Here is a 20,712-nt window from a genome sequence, read left to right as displayed (position 1 = left end):
TTTTCTGGAGTTTTTTAGTTTTGCACAAATCATGCATTATAGTAGGACTTAGAACAACAGAGAGGAATGCTTTTCTTTTGTAAAATGGGGGAAAGGCGATTATGAAATGGAAGGTGGGAAGGTTGAAACAACATGATGTCTTAACAGGAGACATGTTCCTGTTCCAGGTTGTTCGAGGAAAGAGGGTGTTGGAGGTTGTGGAAATGGAAATTTGTTCCCTTCAATGTACCCATGTTCACAATCCCTTTGGAAGATCTCCATATACTTCTAGATGTACCCTAGTTTGGAGACTTGGTGCTCTCTAAATAACTCTCTAGAAATTTTTACAGGGCCCTCAGCTGTCAGTCATGAACCCTCCAGTGTACATTGGTGGGCCCATGTGGTTTCTGAGGGACAAATGGCTGTGGTTTGGGTTAGGGGTTTGGAGGAGGCAGGGAGCGATGGTAGAGTTGGACTATACAGATATGATTATGGAGAAATCAGAGGGTGACTAGTGGCAGATAGAGAGGCTCTAATGCAACTTTGATCCGAATTGTATTTGGCGAGTTAATTAGTTTATGGCCATGTTTAACATCCATCCAGTGCTCAGGACATAGTAGTGCTCCGTGAGAGTGTGTTCAGTGAATGAAGGAACAGTTCCAAAGATTGGGGGATGCACTTAATGGTGTAAGGCCAATGCTACCCATTTAAAAACAACTTTTAGAAGACATTTAATGAGAGACAGCCTAGTGTACTGGAAATGCTGGCTTTGGACCCCGAGATCCAATCCCAGGCTGGCTTATAAATTGTGTGGCACTGGGGAGTTGCTTAACTTCACGGAACTTTTCCTTCCGTAGAGAAAAAGGAGATTACAAAGATATGAGAATCATGGGGTGGTTGTGAGAGTAAATGAAACAATGTAGGTGGAAGAAACACTTAGTAATTGGAAGGCACAATATAAATAATATAATCTTGTTCAAAAATGTATATCTTATCATGTACCTTCTGTTTTTAAATTATATGTGCTATTTGAAGTTAGTAAAAGATGTTGATATATAATTGTTTAAGCAGAGTCTTATTTTTATAGAAAGCAAGATTCAACAAAAAAGCAATTCTTTGTCTCTACTGAGACCAAAAAAAAAAAAAAAAGCACAAGTTGGCTGAAGTTAGAGTAAGGAGGAATGAGGATTGATCAAAAAAAAAAAAAAAAAATCTTGACATGAATGTTATAGAGCTTGGGGCAGGTGACAAATCTTCCCTGACAGCCAGGAGTCCTGCCAGGGTGCAGGAGAATGAAGCAGAGGACCCCTCAGCAGCCCTTTTACCCCCAGGCTCCTTGCACAAAAGGTCAAGGCTGTTTCCCCTGCTGGTGGTCAGAGCTAGTTCCTTAGTTCTAGCTTCCCTCCTTCATCATTCAGCATTTTAATGCATGGCACTCCCTCCTCTCCAGTGACCAGTGTAATGAAACGATTCAGTGTTTGACACAGGTAGACATCAGAGCTGTTGGCTCTCTGTGGAGAAATATATGCTCATGGTTGATGGCTTTAAAAGTTTATAAAAGTCAGTGGCCGAGGCTCCGTCTGGCCAGGTTTTGGGCAACAGAGGCAAAGTGGTAGCCCCTAAAGTACACACTCATCTCCTGGCTCACCCAGTGGAAGACAGAAAGATGGACAGACAGGGATGTGGGCACGCCAGCACCTGTCATTTCAACTTATTTGCATCTTCAAAAAACAACTGAGAGTAATGTTAAAATTAGAGCGCACTAAAGGCAGTTGGAGTTGAGGAAATTAGTTGAATGCTTCCTCAGTAATTGTCGGTGAGGATGTGAAGGGTTTGCTGTACCTGAGAGAAGCTGATAATAAACAACTCAGGGATCCAGAAATAAACACCCAGCTCTTCTCTTTCTTCTGTCTCTCAGAGGCACCTTTGCATGTCTGTGTCTTTTTTTTCCCTGCTCTTTCATTTTTTCCTAAAGACAGAAGCAAAGGTGACCACTGACGCCCACTGACCTCTGACATAAGGGAGACCTGGGCTGGCAACAGATCTTGTGGCATTTACTGATCGTCTGAGCCAGGGAGGCCCTGTCCTGGGCTGGAGGAGCAGATGTGGGCCCTGCCCCTTTGGGTGGTAAGGTATGCACATAAATAACTATAAGTCAAGATAGAAAGTGATCAGAGAGGCAAGAACAAAACCAAAGAGACTTTGTACTGGCAGTATCCTCTGAACTGAGCCTGGATGGGTGAGGATAGTTTGGGCATCACAGTCTTGAGCATAACACAGAGTGAGCCAATGAGTGGCTTCATTTGGGTGGATCCTAGGTTGCATAAAATAGAAATAAGGCTATAATAAAAGAGGAAAATTGAGGCATGGGGGCCTTGAATGCCTGGCTAAGTCATGATTAAGGATTTATTGCTGGGCCTTGGGGGGGGCGTTGAAGGATTCTGAGCACAAGTGGCCGATATAGAACTGGCCTTCAGGAGGGATTCCGTGGCAGCAGGTCTAGGAGGGCTTGAAGAGAAGAGAGTCAGGGAGAAAAGGAGTGATGACAGCCTGGCATGGGGTGTGGGGTTGGACACAGAGTAATCTATCCAAGGACGAGGCAGGCAGTCTCAGCTGCTACCAGAATGTTAGGCCACCTCTAGCAACTGGAGGATCCCAGCTGCCCACAGCATGAAGTGTCTACCTCCTAGCCAGTTCTCCAAGCTCCCCCCCATCATCTCCAACCGACCTTCCACTTCTTCCCTCGTGTCTGTGTTTTAGCAATATAGTTCCCTCAACGTGCATCACTTCAGGTCTGGCATGGACTCTCTCACCTCCATGCTCTGAGCTAACTGCATTTCCAGCCTTCTGTCCCACCCCAGTCTCTGGGTCCATGACGATCCCACCTCCAAACGTTAAGACAGATGAGTAGAGATACCCGACAACCCCAAGGGATGAGGCCTTAAATTCTGGTTCTGGAATCCTCTGGGGAAAGGAATATAGAATATATGCATGTGTGTAGCATGGGAAGGGCAGTCTAGAAAGCTGAGCTCATCCCCATGGGGACAGAGCCTGAAGAGTAAAGCTTGTTTGCTTTGCCTTCTCCCTTCCCCTCCACCCATCCCAAATAGATTGTTCATAATGTTGTGCTGACAGGAACTGCAGCTCATCACTGTTGGGTTTCAGCAGATGATAAAGTGACAGGAAGATTGTACCACGTTCTCCAAAAAGGCCCCCTGGGGACGATGTTGAGTGAGGGTGATTGATTTGGTTAGATTGTGATGTGTTATTTAGGGAGAAGACAGAGGAGTGAGGAGAATAGAGGAAAAGAAGGGGAGGAGAGAAAGGTAGTAGAGAGGGAGGAGCCTCCTCTCCTCACATGGATGCAGGCTCTGTTGGGGTTGGGGTTCACTCACCCACAACTGATCAAGAGGGCGAGGGTGTGGTCAGCCAGCAGTTCCCAAGAGACCTTGGAGAAAGAGGGAGTACATGTCTCCCTTTGGAGTGGTAGTAATTGTTCTAGGAGGTTCGAATGGAGGGAGCTATCTCTATGGAACCTGCTGCCCTGAAAGGCTAATGCATGGAGTGGGGATCAGGTGAGCTCCAGCTTCAAATGAGAAATCAAGTGCACTGAGAGGAAGCTGGCCTAGAGGGGCAAAGGTCTGGGAAATACCCATTCTTCGTGGGCCAGGAAAGCACGTGCCTGGCACAGGGAAGCATCTGCAGAGTAGAACGCCATGGTGGGAGTAGGGAATCAAGTCTTCTTGGAAGCCCTGGCCTCCTCTGGCCGTCATAGAGGGTGTTGAGAACTGCTCCAATTAGGATTCAGCCAGGAGGGTGGTGGTGGTGGGGAGAGTAAATATCCTTGGGAAGGGGTACGTGGGTATCAATGCCCACTGAGTAGCCCCAGATCGGGGGTTTTATTAGGTGCATTTCTTTCCCTCCCAACACATACTTCAGAAGCTGTTGTCTGAAGAGAGGTGGCTGATGCAAAAGTCTTGCTCAGAGGACAGTTTCATCCCACTGTGCGTCTTAAACAGAGGCTGTATTTTAAGTCACCTGGGGAGAGACTCAGTTTCGTGAGAAAGGAAGAAAATCACTGCACAAGATGACGTGAGATCCTGGAAGGGATGGGGGATGGTGCTGGGAGCACTTCCCTGGGATCCTTTTAGAATCACCAAGCATCCTGGCTGTAAGGACTGGGTCAGAGGGATGGCAGAGGGTGGGACAAAATGGTCCCCTCTTGCAGGAGTGGAGCTTCTTCTTGTGTCTCCTTTAGATTCTTAAATATTATTCTTGAGAACAACATCAGCCCCCGGGTCTTTCTGGTGAGGGAGAGAGAACAATGTCATTTTGTAAGCGGGAAACTTCGTTTCCACAGACCTGCTCCCAGGTAATAGTGATGACAGAGGATAGTCAGGACCTAGAAGGGACTGAGGTTAAACTCATGACCCAGGGAGGGTGTGGACCACACTTCCAAAGAGAAGGTCCAGAGGGTGAGAGGATTTACTGAGGGAGAGAAATAAGGAAGTGAAGCAGGAAGGCCAGCACAGGTTGGAGATTTTGGGGGAAAGAGTTGGAAAAGAGGGATACAGAAAAATGGAAAAAGTCATCCTTCCTTCAAGACACTTTAGTACTATCTGCAAAAAATTACTATAATAAATATGTATCTGTTATGGCTGCACATGTGAATGGTGCCCCCTAGAGTTGTGCAGTGTACGACCTGCATCGCTGTATATTGCAGCTTTGCTGCTGGTGAGTATTGTAGGACCTTGTAGAGACACACTAGCAAACAGGGATTTGTAGAATGTTTTTCTCTGTGTGATGTGATACATGTTCCCCTTTACCATCTCCTCAAGAACCTTTAGGGAAAAAAAATTACACTGCTATTTCACAGCTTTTGGAGTTAGATTTGTTTTTCTTTTTAATGTGGCACTGTATGAAACCAGGCCTTAAGGCTGCAGCAGTATGGCTGAGATATATTTGGATGACACTCATTTGCGCACACAGCTAACAGGATGTGCACTCCCAGACTGATGATGGCTTGGCTCAAGGTCACAGTAATCAGTCTCTAAAGTATAAGGTCTTTCTTCTGCTAGGGAGGCAACGGGGCAAGGGGGTGCTTCTGGTCCTACAGGATCTCTTACCCACCATTTCAATGTCTGAAGCTAAATCACAGGGAACAGAAATCACAATGAGGTTCTCTGCCCACTGGGGAAGTTGGTCGAAGACTGGGTTGTTAATACAAAGATAGAGGATCTGAATTACAGAGCGAAAGTGAGTGCTGGGGGTCTTAAAACCAGAAAAGCTGCAAACTGGGTGGGCAGGAGGTGCTTGAAGGATTCTGGAGCCATTAGCTGATGCCTGTGGTGATCTTCTGAACAATCCCCAGCATGGACATGTGTGGGTTAGGCTCATTTAAAGAGGCTTTTCAGGGACAGACATGCAGAGGAGAGCAGCAGGGCTGTGCCTGGCCCCCTCACTCCCACTGGGCCTGCTTTGCTGCCGCAGAACTCCTTGGAGGTTTGCTGGGGGGCAGGCTGACTGGAAGTACTCTGGGAGTAGATGTAATGAGGAAAGGCAGCAGTGCTCAGGGTGGGTTGAGAGCATCAGCCTGCTGGAGGCTGGCCCAAGTTGTAGTCCCTGAGGCTCTGCGACCTTTCACCCTTGGCCTCCCGTTCTCCTACATGAGGCAAGGAAGAGGGGGGCACTGGGGAAGGGGTCAGAACTATGAATCTCACCAGCTGGCTAAGCGGGATTATTGTCACATAATAAATCCAGGGCTAGGCATGTTTATGAGGCTCTCAGAAGCTGCAGGAACAATATCATTTAGAAAACATTTATGCTCACAAGGCGAAGGCAATCCCTCCCTCCCCCCACCCTTTATTTATGAAGCATGCCGGGTAATTAAGTGAGAGCTGGGAAGGGAGGAGATTGGGAGAAGATCACCCCTAAATAATCCTGCCTGGTGAAGCCACCATCTGGGCTGTTGTGCCAGAGAGATGGTCCCCATATGGCCAGATAGTTTATGAGCAGTGCATGGATCTGAGGGCTGAGTAAGAAATAGCCAAGAAATGTAAATGGACCCACACAGGCATGATCTGAGCTCCTGGAAGGAACCATGTCTTATTCATTAATAGATCCCTGGCACCCAGCACAGTGCCTGGCATATGATAGCTGTTGAATGCATGTTGTTGAATAAATTCATTCACCCATTTATTCCAAACAATTTAATGAGTGCTACCATGTGCCAGATAATGTGCTCATTTGCACTGCTCTGTAACAATGAGAAATAGCAGACAAAGCTGCTGCCTCCACGGAGCTTCCAGTCCAACAGACAAATCAGGCTGAAGAAGTAATGATTCCAGTGATCATTTCACTGTGCTTGACTTATCTTTCCCCACCAACTACAGTTAAGGAAAAAGGCGGGGGGGCTAGGGAGAAGAATGAAAAATTAGAGGTAATTAGGTGTAGTGCCTTGCAAAGCCAAGTTATTACCAGGGAGCTTGAGAACTAAAGGTCAGAACAAAGGATCATTCTTCTAGCATAAAAAGGTTCAAAAGTTTTGTTGGCAGAAGGGCTGTGAATTGTGTGTAGACCCAGAGAAGGTTTTAGCTGGGTAACCCTCACAGGACTTGATCTCTGACATGTCTGCATGTTTGCTTGCTTTTATTATCTCAGAGTGACCAAGAAAAGGGTAACCCGAGGTCAGAGCCTGTTGCCACCCAGAGTCATCAACCAGCTGGATGTTCTTGTTCCCATCCCCCACCTTACGACTCAAACTGTCCTCCTCCTCATCCCCCACCTCACTTGCAACAGAAACTGGTGAGCCAGTCCTCACCTGGGACCTGAAGATTCTTGGGCATCAGGAAGGGTGTTTCCACCTGAGGGGCTGGAGCCACATCGCTGGGTGATGTAGTCTTTTGGTTTTTAGGATGGCACTCCAGTCTTGGACCATTGAGCTGACACAAAAGTACTCTAGTAGATTTCAAAATATGTCTCCATATGTAAAGAACATTTAACTGTAAGAACACCCATTAAACCTGTGAAGTATACACCCACAGGAAACAGTTTGCCCACTCTCACAATGTGTACTTGGGAGTGCAGGTCTGCGTCTTCACACACGTGTGGATGTGTTGGTTACCATGAGCAAGAACCAGTGAGGAGAACTCAGAGCCTTGGTTCTATATGAGTGACTTAGAGACTGGGGAAGTTTCCTGCAAGATGCCCTTCCCTCCCCATGTGCACATCCGGAGGTAAAATGTATCTCCTCCTCCCTTGGACCTGGCTGGACTCACTGACTTCCTTGATCAATAGAAGGAAGCACATGTGATCTCAGGCACTTCAGCTAAGTCATAGAAGCCTTGCAGCTTTCCTCTGTGCCTCTTTGAACGCTCGCTTTTGAACCTCCCCTCAGGAGGACCAGTCTTGAAAGCCATGCTGTGAAAAGCATGCAGAGGTCTTGGAGGATGAAACATGCTGTGCAGAGATAGGGGCCACTTTGTCAGGAGGCACCAACCATGGGAGTAAGGAAGCCATCTGAAAAGTGGATCCTGCCCCATATGGTACCTACAAGGTTTGGAAATCTAGAATTCCTAAAGAATACAATTGCCAGCTAGGTAAAATTGTTGTTTCAAGTCAGTGTGTTTTAGGGCAGTTTGTTGTGCAGCAATAGAAAACCGGAAAGAGACCCACTAAATAGGAGGTCTTTTTGCTAGAGTCCTGACTCATATTAGAACCTAGTAAGCTTTGAGCAGACTCAGTTCAGCCTGAGGCTTCTCTGTGGAGAAGGGATTTCACCAGAGCCATTCCCAGTGCTAGAAGAACAGAGGCCAACTCCTCTAGCTCATACCCTGCTGGCCCTGGCCGTTAATGCTCCTCCAGGCTCACCCAGAGCCTCCACTCCCTTGTCTCTGCAACCAGCATGCTCAAAGCGCCAGGCTATCCTGGCACTTAGGTGCCTCCAGCCACTGCTGAGTGAGCCCTGGAGGAGGGTATGGGGTCCTGTGAGTACGGGATGCCAGGCTCAGTGTCACATGGAAGGAGACATCTGGAGAGGCAAACAGGAGCAAGAGGATGATAGGCCATCTCAGCAGGCAGGGGCTGGGGAAGGTAGGGGGCACCAAAATTCACTCAGTAGGTAAGGCCTCAGAGGAAAGTATTTTATGCTATTAAGTAGTACCAAATTGAGCTTTATGAGTGAAGTAGAGTCTATCTTTAAGACTTAAAAAAGACATCTACTGCCAATTTCTGCTTAGTGCTTTACTTATGCTATTAAGCTTCCATTTCATGCACAGATGAATTATGCAGAAAGCGCTATAGCTTAGTTTCAGCAGGCAAACAGTGGCCAGGCTAGCGCCTCCCTATTACTGTGGTGTTAGTGAACAAAAGGATGTTGGATGCAGTTCTGGCAGATTAACAAATTAGCTCTGCTGCGATTACCTATGTGTAGCCATACTGTCAGGGAGATTCTCAAACTCCAGGATTGAGAGGTAGAGGGAGGAAGCTGGCAGCTCTCTGGGCCACCCCAACTTTACTGGCTCCTCAGTAAGTTCCCAGGGAGTGTGTTGTTTTTAAGGCACAGAAGAAGTAGACATGAGGGGTTTCTCTCTCAGAAGCATCCCCCATCCTCAGTTTCACAGTATCTGAGTAGCAGCCCATTGATTACAAGCAAGAGGGCAGATCCCACCAGAACCTCTGATTCCTTAAGGAACCACTTCAAGCCATTCGCAGAAGCTTGGGGCACGTGTCTACCCTTCTCTGCTATTGGGGATACTTTCAGAATTACAAAGATAGACCTTTTACGTCTATTGCAACTAAGCAGCTTGTCCTCAGCTTTCAAGTAACGTTGTAGGATGGAGAACCTGCTCGACCTTTCACCCATCTTACTCAACAGTTCCCCTAGATCCTTCTTTATCTTACTATCTCTGACTTGAGGAAAGGTAGCTTTCTGATTCAGTTTTAGTGGCTCCAAATCTCTTTCCCTGGGGGCTTGCCGCACCATCGGAGATTCTATTATTTGAGAATTTGTGCTCTAAGTGAAGGTGTTGCCTCTCCAGGAATCCTCTGTGAAATTGTAAATAACCCCAACTGTGGAACCATGTGAAGCCTTATTACCCATTAATGTTCCTGTCCTTCTCATCAGTTGGGGCTCCCACTTGCCCATAGCCCCATAGAAACACATAACTCATGTATTTCCCTGATTTACAGCATCCAAGCTGCTCTCTCAACCTCCACCAGCTTTGTCCTCTGCTTCCCAAATGGTACCGAATACTTCTGGCTTCTGACCTCATGATGCTCTTTCCCTATTCTTGGCTCTACCTCACATCTCTGATTTACCATTTGCCTTCTTTCTCAACCACAGTTCAGAGATTTCCCCCCAGGTGCTCTGCTCTAGGCCGTCCTGGGGTAAACAGCCAGCTGGTTCCCTGGGAAGGTGCACCCCGAATACTTCCCACATTTGCCAGGCCCTTCACAGAGCAGGAGAGCCAACGCCTAAGGATTGCTTAGTAGGGCTCTAAGGAAAGAGTGGAGCACTGTGGAAAAGGCCTTGCTGAGCAGCTACCAGACAGAGCTTTGGGGGCTGTTTCAGGGGTTTGAGTGCTCATCACTAGGTGGGCTAGGCTGGGAGAGAAAGTGAAGATAGAACTCGAAAGCAACCTCCCCCTCTGCACAACCAGTCCATTTTATTATCATCCTGGCTCATAGCCCATGGTTCCTATTTATTTGTAAATCCCAGGACCCTGAAGAGAGGGTCACAGTTGGAAGGGATATTTTTCTTGCAAGGCCAGAGAGGTAAAGGCCTTTGACCAAGATCACAGAGCCATTGAGTGGCAAAAGCTGGATTCTGCCATCCGTGCCCTCCTCCCTGTTTGTTTAGGACAGCATCATTTCCAGAGAGCCATTCATGCAGAATTCAAAGTCCACAGTGCCTCTGAGATACAACAGTGACTGCACGGGAGAGTAGCCTGGGCTGCCTACCCAGACCACGCCCAGAAGGCAGAAGGAACTGGATTCTGCCAATGGCTATGAACCAGTTTACCTAACAGTAGGGATGGGGACAGTTCCTTTATTCTCTGTGTGATTTCTGTCTTGCTCAAAACAGTCCATGAAGCATTTCCAGCTAGGCAACCCCTGGGGAATCTGAGTTGGATTATGAGCATTTATCCATCTACCTAATAAACATTTTTGGGTATCAACAGTGTGGCTGGCTCTGTACTGGATAGTGAAGATCAAACAGTGAACAAGGCAGAAAAGGTATCTGCCCTCAAAGACCTTGCAGTTTAATGAAGGATTTAGAGGAATCAGATATTACGCAGATCAACTTAGTGCTGTGATGTGGAGAAGTTCAGAATGTTATATAGGAGATGGTGACCCGTATAATTTATTGTCCAAGATACTTAGGAGAATGTGCTATATTAATGATTATGTGAGTACAGCATATGCTAACCAGGACCATTCTGGACAAACTGGGACATCTGGTCACTCTAGTCATGGAAATAAAGAAGAGGATTTTTTTTTTTAATTTAATTTTATTATGTTATGTTAATCACCATACATTACATCATTAGTTTTTGATGTAGTGTTCCATGATTCATTATTTGCATATAACACCCAGTGCTCCATTCAATACATGCCCTCTTTAATACCCATCACCAGGCTAACCCATCCCCCCACCCCTCTCCCCTCTAGAACCCTCAGTTTTTTTCTCAGAGTCCATAGTCTCTCATGGTTCGTCTCCCCCTCCGATTTCCCCCCCTTCATTTTTCCCTTCCTACTATCTTCTTCTTCTTCTTTTTTAACATATAATGTATTATTTGTTTCAGAGTTACAGGTCTGTGATTCATCAGTCTTACACAATTCACAGTGCTCACCATAGCACATACCCTCCCCAACGTCTATCACTCAACCATCCCATCCCTCCCACCCCCCACCACTCCAACAACCCTGTTTGTTTCCTGAGATTAAGAATTCCTCATATCAGTGAGATCATATGATACTTGTCTTTCTCTGATTGACTTATTTCGCTTAGCATAATACCCTCTAGTTCCATCCACGTCATTGCAAATGGCAAAATTTCGTGGTTTTTTTGATGGCTGCATAATATTCCAGTGTGTGTGTGTGTGTGTGTGTGTGTGTGTGTGTGTGTACCACATCTTCTTTATCCATTCATCTGTTGATGGACATCTTGGCTCTTTCCATAGTTTGGCTATTGTAGACATTGCTGCTATAAACATTGGGGTGCACGTATCCCTTCGGATCACTACATTTGTATCTCTGGGGTAAATACCCAGTAGAGCAATTGCTGGGTCGTACGGTAGCTCTATTTTCAACTTTTTGAGGAACCTCCATACTGTTTTCCAGAGTGGCTGCACCAGCTTGCATTCCCACCAACAGTGTAGGAGGGTTCCCCTTTCTCTGCATCCTTGCCAACATCTGTCATTTCCTGACTTGTTCATTTTAGCCATTCTGACTGGTGTGAGGTGGTATCTCATTGAGGTTTTAATTTGGATTTCCCTGATCCCGAGTGATGTTGAGCACTTTTTCATGTGTCTGTTGGCCATTTGGATGTCATTTTTGGAAAAATGTCTGTTCATGTCTTCTGCCCATTTCTTGATGGGATTATTTGTTCTTTGGGGATCGAGTTTGATAAGTTCTTTATAAATTTTGGATACTAGCCCTTTATCTGATATGTCATTTGCAAATATCTTCTGCCATTCTGTCGGTTGTCTTTTGGTTTTGTTGACTGTTTCTTTTGCTGTGCAAAAGCTTTTTATCTTGGTGAAGTCCCAATAGTTCATTTTTGCCCTTTCTTCCCTTGCCTTTGGCGATGTTTCTAGGAAGAAGTTGCTGTGGCTGAGGTCGAAGAGGTTGCTGCCTGTGTTCTCCTTTAGGATTTTGATGGACTCCTGTCTCACATTTAGGTCCTTCATCCATTTTGAGTCTATTTTTTGTGTGTGGTGTAAGGAAATGGTTCAGTTTCATTCTTCTGCATGTGGCTGTCCAATTTTCCCAACACCATTTATTGAAGAGATTGTCTTATTTCCATTGGACGTTCTTTCCTGCTTTGTCGAAGATTAGTTGACCATAGAGTTGAGGGTCCATTTCTGAGCTCTCTATTCTGTTCCATTGATCTATGTGTCTGTTTTTTGTGCCAGTACCGTACTGTCTTGATGATTACAGCTTTGTAATAGAGCTGGAAGTCCAGAATTGTGATGCCACCAGCTTTGCTTTTCTTTTTCAACATTCCTCTGGCTGTTTGGGGTCTTTTCTGGTTCCATACAAATTTTAGGAGTATTTGTTCCATTTCTTTGAAAAATGTTGATGGTATTTGGTAGAGATTGCACTAAATGTGTAGATTGCTCTAGGTAGCATTGACATCTTCACAATATTTGTTCTTCCAGTCCGTGAGCATGGAACGTTTTTCCATTTCTTTGTGTCTTCCTCAGTTTCTTTCATGAGTACTTAATAGTTTTCTGAGTACAGATTCTTTGCCTCTTTGGTTAGATTTATTCCTAGGTATTTTATGGTTTTGGATGCAATTGTAAGTGGGATCGACTCCTTAATTTCTCTTTCTTCTGTCTTGTTTTTGGTGTATATAAATGCCACTGATTTCTATGCATTGATTTTATATCCTGTCACTTTACTGAATTGCTGTATGAGTTCTAGCAGTTTTGGGGTGGAGTCTTTTGGGTTTTCTACATAAAGTATCATATTAAAAGAGGAGGATTTTAAAAACAGTAAGATGAGGGGAAGAAATGAGGGAAGGCTTCCTGGAAGAGGGGACCTACAAGCTGACTTGAAGTAACTTTACTACAATGAGGATTCCCATAATATATATTGATAAGGAAATTGTAAGTATGTATCAGAGATTCAGAATCTAGCTTTATTCATCTTATCCACTGGACATGCAACTGCTTTTAATCCATCCGGCATCATCCCCTCCCCCAAGACATCCTGGGCCCACCGTCAGGTAATCTCTCAATAAGAATTCCCCACATTCATCCTCAGGAAGCAAAGTTATTTCCAGAAAGTACCAGACACAAGCCCCAGTTGCAGATTCTTCAGGGTGACTAGAATCTCCTTTTATCCAAGACCAGGAGTGGTCAGAACAAAACCTCTTTCTAAGTACCAGACACTGTCAGTTGCTCAATGTTTTTTATTCTTGGCTGAATCAATACTTTTCTGTAATTTTTTTTTCTAATGTGACTTCTCACCTCTCTTTCTCTCCTTTCTTGTCTGACTTTTATGTTTCTTGTCCCCAAGAAATTTCCCAGATGTTTTTCCCACTGTTGTATCCCCTGCATTCATATTCTCACCCATTGCCATGTTAGCATTCTCCAAACCCACACCAGCATCCTTCATCCATGAGACATCCTCATCCATAGCAAAACAAGAAGAAAATTGAAATAACAATGGGGAAAAAGGGTCCATTTGCTGAAGTGACCTGCTAGGTTTCAAACAGAATTATTATCAGTTAAGCTCCTGGAAGAGGCATAACTGGCCAGGGAGCTGCTGGTCACAGCTACAATGTAATGAAGCTCTGAAACCCGAGTCCCTTCAGATGCCACAGCACGTCAGTGTCTGGTGGAGAAAGCCGGGGGCCAGTGGAGGTGGGTGATGAGGGGATAATTATAGCAACAGCCAAGAGCTCTCCTTGCCTTGTGTAAGCTTAGCCGGAGCCACGATACCTCATCCCTCCAGACTTCTTTGATCTGGGAGGTCTAGGATGTTGGGAAGGGTCAGAAATAAGCAATTGTAACCCATGTAACTGTCTCACCAAACCTAAGACAATTTTAAATTTGCTGTTTATAATTAGTCTTGCCCTAACAGTTAGCTTTACAAATAAGTGAGGTAGGGCCCCACAGCATTTCACAGTAAGTTCCTTCCCACAGTTGAAATGAAGAACAAATTAACAAAGTGTTGGTGAAGTGGAATTTGCTATAAGGGGAAACATTTTAATTCAACCACTGCAGCTGGGTTTGGGGGCCGATGCAGATGGGATTGGGGGGGCGGAGATGGTGGAACTGTTTTAAGGGGATAAAGAAAACATAGAGGAAGGGGCTTTGAGAGACCATGGGATGTCTTTCATGTACATCATTAAAGTCAGAAGGTAGGCAGAACCCAAACCACCCCTTAGCAAGACACTAAAAGCCCTCCTACCACCAAAGAGGACATTCTAAGCAAAAAAAAAAAAAAAAAAAAAATTTTTTTTTCAGAGGCCTTTACACTTAGTTCTCTGTTCTAGGAACCTGTGGTATGGAGGTCTGTGTACTAACAATTAGGAATGGAATTTGAAGGTGAAAGAGGAAAGTGGTATGATTGATAGTTTCTATTTGGCCAGAGCAGTTATCTTACATGTATTCAATATTGAGCAGCTGTAGACAGACACTGAGAAATCCCCACACTCTGCCATGATCCCAATGCCCAAAAGAGGCCTTCCTGATGGATGCCAGACTGAGGTACAGAAAATATGATAGGGCACCAGACTCAGAATCCCAGGAAGGGGAGGAGGCTGTAGGTCAGGCCAGGTTGGGGACCATCCCTGCCTCTTCTTCTCCTTGCCCCCCATCCTTAGAAAGAGAAATTAGTCATTAACACCAGCCCTAAAGAGCCATTCTATCTGAATATTCTCTGTAATTGGCTGTATTGAAGCTCATATCCGTGTACAGTTTATATTCAGATATAATGTTCAATTCTTCTCAACTAATCCCTTTGAGTATCCTAATAAATTATCTTTGACAAATTATAAAGAAAAGGTATCCCCCAATGAAATAAACCAGATTTTTATTCCCCTTGCGGGCTGGTGCCCGAACAGAAGCTACTCCCATGAGAAGGGGCCACCCCTTACAAATATGCCTCGCACATTATGGCAAATGCAATTTACCTTTGGTTCTGTGTCAGAAGCTCTGACACTTTTTAAATTTCCAGCCCGAAGTAGGATTCCGATGAGGAGTGGCTGGCAGTGTCATAACAATACCAGGGGAGGGGCCACCACGGGCAGCATGCGCCCCCAGCCAGCATGGAGACTCAGCAGGGACTGGCTGCTGGGTCCCTAAGCCATCATCTATGTCGAACACTGGGGTCAAATGGGGTGATTGTGGCCTGAAACATGAAGGATTTAAACAATTCAGACCATCATTTCTGGTTTATTACCCTGACTTGTGTTTTCTGTGGAAGGGTTGATGGCTTTGGTTTATGAGAGCCAGTGAAAGCATGACAGATTCCTGGAGGCCCTGAAAACTCATTCTCATGTCTTCCTCCCACCATCCATCCATCCTCTGGCACTCTCTCTCTCCCCCCCCCCCACTCCCCACCCTCCACACATACAAAATACAAATACTCTCTCTTTTGCCATAACAACTGGACCATCATGGGCTAGAAAACCGGTGTGTTCAAAGCAAACATACAGAAGCAGTGGGGGAAGGGTTTCTAAAGGATGGGGGTCCGTGGGCTACTTGGGTCATCTGTAGCACGTCAGAGCTGAGAGAATCTTTGGAAACCATCGAGCTGGGCAGTTTCCTTTTACAGCTGAGGAAGCTGAGATCCAAAGATGAACATTAGTAACACAGGCAGTTTGACTTCCTAGTTCTCCTTGTCAAAAAAATTGATCTCACCCACAGCCTCCCTAAACCCCTCCATCTCTAGCCTCAGCCATACTCAGGATGTCATTGTTCATACCTGTGCTCTGCACATGCCTGGAGAAGACAACTGTGCCCACCTGCTTCACTCCTTCCAGGCCAAACCATGCTTTTCCTTGAAGAACAAGGAGAAAGGGCACAAGGAGTCATAGATCAAAGGGTTGACTTCCCCAGGTGCCTCACTAAAGATCATCTGGCCCTGCACATCACTGAGGAGGGACACTGAAATCTCAAGTGGTGACATGATCTGAATAGAATCTCACAGCCTGCTAGAAAAAGCCAGCTGGAAACCAGGCTGCCTCATTCCTGAACCTGTTGTCTTTCTACCCCAGGGTCCCTGCTCCACTGTCTGCTGGAACCTCAGCTCCAGCCCTGCCTCCATTTTAGCCTCATTGCAATGAAACCAGAATTCCTGGCTCCTGTCCACAGTGGTCCATGAAGGATAGAAAGGGGAACTGAGGGTCTGTGGACAGGCAGCACTAAGCCCCAACCTGAATCTCTCTCCCTTCTGCTTAACACAAACCCAAGCCAGCAGAGGAAAGCCATAGTGAGGTCACTGCATTCCTGGTGGATAAAGAGCATCTTTGTCCACTCCTGCCAGGCCTCTTGCTCTGGGCTGACTCAGGCTAGCAGGCTTCAGCTGAACATTCTCTCCCCATTGAAAAATGAGCATTCTCAGAATCTCAGGACACACACAGCCATGGAAAAAGTAAGTACACGCAGACCCACAGAGACACACATGCACACACACTCAAGTACACCTCACCAATAGGAGCAAATACTGAAGAATGAACATACCTGACATAAAATCCAGCTGTATCTCCAGAAAAAGAAGATTCCAAAAGTGCTTGAATTTACCAGGATCAGTGTTCCAGGGCTTGCTAATCTCAAATCTCCTCCATTTCCTTCTCTGAAAAATGGGAATAACAATACCTACCCTGAGTGATCATTATGAGAATTCGAGAAAAATATAAAACCCCTAACCTAGTGTCTGCATCAGTAAAATGTAGTTTTTGCTATGCTAATCCATCACTGTTCACAGTCACCTCTCCTTTCTTGGATTATTTTATTCCTATCCTGAGACATGGGCATATCGCACTCCAGAGCATCACTGACCAACATGATAGGGGAAGGATGTCATCAAGAGGCATGTGACCTAATATGGGCTAGTTGCAGGCTCTTCTTTACAAAGAGAAATGGGACCAAGAGAAAAATGAAGCTTCCCAGGTGGCCAGGACCATAGCATGCAAACTCAAAGATTGTGGGCAGCCACATTATACAGTATTTATGGGGAGTGCAAAAAGCAGGTCTGCAGATCCAAGAGGAGACTTGGGGAGACAAGCATAGAAACACGGAGGTGGAAGGGAGTGCCTTCCTGGGCCCCAGCTACGTTTCTTTCTGTGGCTGCCACAAGGCAACTCTGCAGCCTAGCATTTCCCTTATTTTCCTTAAGCTAGCTTGAGTTGGTTTCTGTTGCTTGCAACCAATTAGTCCTCATTAAAAATGATTGATGATGAATATATGCACATAAAGATAGATTTTATCTTTGACTTCTGTTTCCCCAAAGCTATTTAAGAATGTGGCATTAAAAGCGTAGTGATGCACACAACCCTGGGGCAATGGGCAAACCGTTGCCTAAGCCACTGTCATCAAATATGAGGAAGAAGGTTGGTTGGGAGTAAAGACAGAGATGCCTGTCTGACTCTCTTCTTTCTAACTGAAGTCTTTTTGGAACATACCTGGCTTACTGGAAAGTGCATAGCCCTTTAGATCTCTGCCATTTACCTTGGGCAAATAGCCTGGGGTTCAGAAATATTTAAATAATAATCTTATTGTGAACGGTTATATATAAAGCACCAGACACAAAGTTGAGTACTCAGTGAGTGGTAGCTATTACTATTAAACACCCCCCCCATTTGTAACTAGCATCCACAGACCTTCCCAGGACACATCCCTAGAGTTCCTTTAATCCTTACTACTCTCAGATATAAGCAAAGGGACCCTTGTTAAACAGAAGAGTATGGCACCTCTCTTTTCCTTCCTAGACTGAGAGTTCTGGAAGAGAAACCTCCAGCCTTTGGAGGCTCCCACTGGCTTGCCTAAACCACCCTTGGCTAGCTTTCTCCTCCATCTTTGGGCAACCACATTTACTGGTCATCAGCATTTTACAAGGTACCCTAGGATGATATGAAAATAAACTAAAAATAGAACACATGGTCCCTCCAACCGTCAAAAAGCTTATAATAAATTATATTTTTGTAAAGCAACATAAGCACAGTTAATGCTGCACAAGTGAAATGTCTGCACATCACAGAAGTGCTGAGGAGAGGGGTGAGCGAATTAAGGTTGGAAGACAATGGATGCAAGAGCTCAGAATGATGGCAAGGAAGAAACAAAAGTTCAGAACTTGTAAATCAGTTTTGCAAGAGAGGATGCATTGAAACAATGAGAAGCTTGGGACAGAGGGTGAGTATGTAGGCTGATGATACAGGTTTTCATGTCATCTGAGTACTAGAATCATGTGAAGAAATGAACTCACAGTATAGTGGTTTTCAAACTTCGCTGCATATTAGAACCACCTGGGAGCTTTAAAAATACTGAAGGATGCCCACCCCCACTCCCAGAGAATCTGATTTCACTGGTCCAGGGCACTGCCTGGGAATCGGGATCTTTAAGAGCCCCCCAGATGATTCTAATGTGCAGCCACATTTGGGAACCACCACCGCCCTACAGAATGAGGATAAACAGGATGGGAGCAGGCAGCTGTTGTGCATTTTCTCTGTTGATGAGGATGAGCTGGGTGTGAAAAGTTAGGAGGTTTGGGGTCAAGGATGAAGGAGATACTCTCTTAAGTGACCCATCTTTTACTCTTCCCTAGAGTCTGATTTCACTCCTATGAGTGACCCAAGCTCAGGCATCCTCCCATCACTTATGTTGCCACATTGCTCAGACCCCCAGGCTGATTCTCACCCGGTCAGTGCCCAAAGGAAAGTTTCCAGTGTCTGTGGCCTGATAGACCATTCATTGTGAGCAAAGGCAGGTCAAGGCCAGCCGAGTGGGCGGCACTAGCCTCTGCTGGCTCTCAGCACAAAGAGAGTGTTGGTAACTGCACATTTCCAAAGTTCTGATTCCACTTGTTCCTCACTGATGCTGTTCCTGCTGACCAGTATCTTGGCACATGACAGGAGAGGGGGTGGGCAAGAAGCAGCAGCAATGAGAGTCATTTCAAGCCCAAGGGAGCTCTGGAAATCTATCTAACTCTTTCCAAAGTTTGATGAGCAAACTGAGTGAGCTATAATTCTTGTACTTTGAGTCTATGGTTAGACTTTGGTTAATCTGTACTCGGCACTGGCTATGTGTAAAGTACTCTGTGTTACAGCAAACTGATGGTAGGGAAGTGTAGAGAGTCCCCTGCACTATGGAAGATAAAATTTGAAGTGGCTGAGGGGTTCATGACCACCCCTCACATACACACACACACACACTTAACTGTAAGCCCTGCAGCCATTTTATATGACATGGCCCGTCATGCCCTCTTGGACAGAGCTGATTGGATAAAGATTGAGCCCCTGATCCAAACTGGACCTCTCAGAGGCTTTCCTCACAAATTAGTAAGGAGAGCTCACGTTCACCGTATGGCTGGACAAGTGACTGGGGAGCAACAGGTGGCCATGTTTCCTGCTGGAGGACCAAGAAGCAGAGAGAGATGATTCTCACAGGATGACCAGGGGTAACCACCTCCCATCTGGCACCAGTGCCCACCTGAGGCCCAGATACATCTCTGCCCTGGGGTTCTACAAGAGATTTATATAACCTTCCTTATAATACTAAATTATTGTTTAAAAAGCTAAGCTGTCTTGAGTTTATTTCTGTTATTTGGAAATAATAATAAAAACTTACATTTATATAGTATTTACTATGTGCTGAACACTGTTCTAAGTACTCTACATATATTACCTCATTTAATTTTCCCAGCACCCTTCTGAGTTAGGTACTATTATGATCTCCAGTTTATGGGTAAGGAAAGGGAAGGCACAGAGAGACTGAGCTGCCTAAGATTATGCAGACCAAATTGTATAAAATAGATTCATAGTCAGATTTTATTTACAACACTCCTGTGCAAACAAGAGACAAGACACTCGTGACACAGTCAATATCAACATGAGACACAGGACAGTGTCTGAATAGCCACACTTTAGAAAGGGCCCCAGCAGCCAGAGTGGGCCAGGCAAGCATCCTGGAGAGGCAGACCAGAATGGAAAGCCTTTCCCCATAGAGACAACAACGAGCCAACTGAGTGGAGCTGGAAGTGAAGCTAGCACAGACAAGAGGAGCCCGGAGGCAGGTCTGGGGATCCACACTGAGGATGTCCTGTGTGGCGGAGACCCAGGGGTGTGCAGCTGGGAGATGCTCAATGATGGTGGCATTCAGGAATGTCCTCCTCTGCTGAAAGAGATGATGGAGGCAGGCAGCCCATTGGGAGGCTCTGGCAGCCTCTCTGGTAGGAGGCCATGAGGGCCAGGGGTGGGGGCAGCAGGGAATGGAGAAGACTCTGATCCCTGTTTCAGTTTCTTTTCCAGAAATGCTCTGGTTTGCCTCAGAGCTTCAAAGACCGTACTTTTGTTTCTTCCCTCTTTCTACCTAAAGAACCTGCATCCAAAGTAGGGCACTCTCTAATTCGGTCCGTCAGTCAGTTGGTCATGAGGATGGAATCCCTGTGAGCATGGTACTGGACTGAATTCTAGTTACAAAGGTGAGAGGGGCCAGGCTGCACACTGCAAGCTGGCCTGCCTACAGGTTCTCAACTACACCGCTCGCATGGCTGTGTCCCCAGCCTGCTTCCAGAAAAACGCTCAATCTGAGATACACAGAAAGGGACAAAATCCATCATGCTTCAAAACCCTTTTCTGTGGTGTTTGCATAATGTGAACCTTCACATGCTCAGGAGGCAAAGATGGGCGGGGGGGGAGACAAGATCCATGACTGAGCCTAAAGCATTAAAGTAAAAAATGGATTTCAATAAAACATGATATAAAAACAAGAAATAACTGTAAATGGAATTGAAAGCAAATGACATAAAACTTCAGCACAAGGCTGCTCATTGCAATTCTGG

This window comes from Halichoerus grypus, chromosome 11 (genome assembly GCF_964656455.1).
Source record: "Halichoerus grypus chromosome 11, mHalGry1.hap1.1, whole genome shotgun sequence".
In the NCBI taxonomy this organism is placed as follows: Eukaryota; Metazoa; Chordata; class Mammalia; order Carnivora; family Phocidae; genus Halichoerus; species Halichoerus grypus.
This window is presented reverse-complemented; position numbering follows the sequence as displayed.